Consider the following 1,977-nt stretch of genomic DNA (forward strand, 5'->3'; position numbering starts at 1 on the left):
TCCGTGCGGAGAGAGCGCTCTGTGTTTCCATTGACTATGATGACTGCCCGAGGTCCTGGCATCTTGAGCTTGAGGTATGCATAATGCGGTACCACACTGAATCTCGCAAATGCGGTTCACCCGAGCAGTGCATGATAGCCACTGCGGAACGGGACTATATCAAAGATTAACTCCTCGCTTAGGAAGTTATCCGGGGATCCGAAGACCACTTCCAGTGTGACTGAGCTTGTGCAATGGGCCTCTACACCTGGTATGATGCCTTTGAAGGTCATTATTGTGGGTTTGATCCTTGAGGGGTCTATACCCATTTTGCACACTGTGTCCTGATAAAGCAGGTTCAGGCTACTGCCGCCGTCCATAAGGACTCGAGTGAGGTGAAATCCGTTGATGATTGGGTCTAGGACCAGTACGGCGAATCCGCCATGATGGATACTAGTGGGGTGGTCCATGCGATCGAAGGTGATCGGACAGGAGGACCATGGATTGAACTTTGGGGCGACTGGCTCCAACACATATACGTCCCTTAGCGCACGCTTCCGCTCCCTCTTGGGGATGTGGGTTGCGTATATCATGTTCACCGTCTGCACTTGTGGGGGGAACCTCTTCTGTCCTCCGGTGTTCGGCAGTCGGGGCTCCTCCTCGTCATCGCTATGTAACCCCTTATCTTTGTTTTCGGCATTTAACTTGCCGGCCTGCTTGAACACCCAACATTCCCTGTTGGTGTGGTTGGCTGGCTTGTCGGGGGTGCCGTGTATTTGACACGAGCGATCGAGTATACGGTCCAAACTGGATGGGCCCGGAGTGCTTCTTTTGAATGGCTTTTTCCGCTGACCGGGTTTAGAGCCTCTGAATCCGGCGTTGACTGCCGTATCCTCGGTATTGTCGTTGTTGATGCGGCGCTTGTGTTTGTTGCGACATGACCTGCCATTGCTATCCTTGCTACCCGAAGTACCATGGTTCTTTGATATGTTATTGCTGCGAGCCAGCCAGCTGTCCTGTCCCGCGCAAAAGCTGGTCATGAGTGTCGTGAGGGCTGCCATAGATTTCGACTTTTCCTGGCCAAGGTGCTGGGCGAGCCACTTGTCGCGGATGTTGTGCTTAAAAGCTGCTAGGGCCTCTGCATCCAGACAGTCGACGATTTGATTTTTCTTTGTCAGGAATCGTGTCCAGAATTGCCTGGCCGATTCCTCTAGCTACTGAATTATGTGGCTCAAGTCATCGGCATCTGGTGGTCGCACATAAGTGCCCTGGAAGTTGTCGAGGAATGCGGCTTCCAGATCTTCCCAACAGCCAATGGATTCTGCTGGCAGGCTGTTGAGCCAATGCCGAGCTGGTCCTTTGAGTTTGAGTGGGAGGTATATGATGGCGTGTATATCATCACCGCGGGCCATGTGGATATGCAGGAGGAAGTCCTCGATCCATACCGCAGGATCTGTTGTACCGTCGTATGATTCAATATTTACGGGTTTGAAACCCTCTGGGATTTGGTGATCCATTACTTCGTCTGTGAAGCATCGGGGGTGTGCGGCGCCTCTATACTGGGCTATATCGCGACACAGCTCAAATGAGTCTTGTCCGCTGTGTTCGGCCCGACCTGATTTACTTTTACTGTATCCAGTGTGACGGTTATCGTCTCGCGTAGTGGCGCGCCCTCGTGATCCGTAGATCGATCTTGCGTGTTTTGCTTTGTCCTCCAATTTTTCTCGCAGGTCTGGCGTATTTCCCCGTGCCATGACATTTTTATTTGAGTGGCGTCGGGGTGTGGGCTGAGCTTTTGGCTGAAATGCCTCTCTGTTGCGGCCACGAGGTGGCCGATCAGCCGCGTCATATGCTGGAGATGTAAGTTTTAGTGCTTCCTCCTCCAGTCAGGGTAGCAACCTGCGCTTTGGGTAACTCTTGGAGGGGCGTTCGAGTTTATATTCCTTGGCTACAAGGACTTCAGTCCATCTGTCAGCTAGCAAATCTTGATCAGCTTGA

The sequence above is a fragment of the Triticum urartu genome, chromosome 7 (genome assembly GCF_003073215.2).
Source record: "Triticum urartu cultivar G1812 chromosome 7, Tu2.1, whole genome shotgun sequence".
NCBI classification, from domain to species: domain Eukaryota; kingdom Viridiplantae; phylum Streptophyta; class Magnoliopsida; order Poales; family Poaceae; genus Triticum; species Triticum urartu.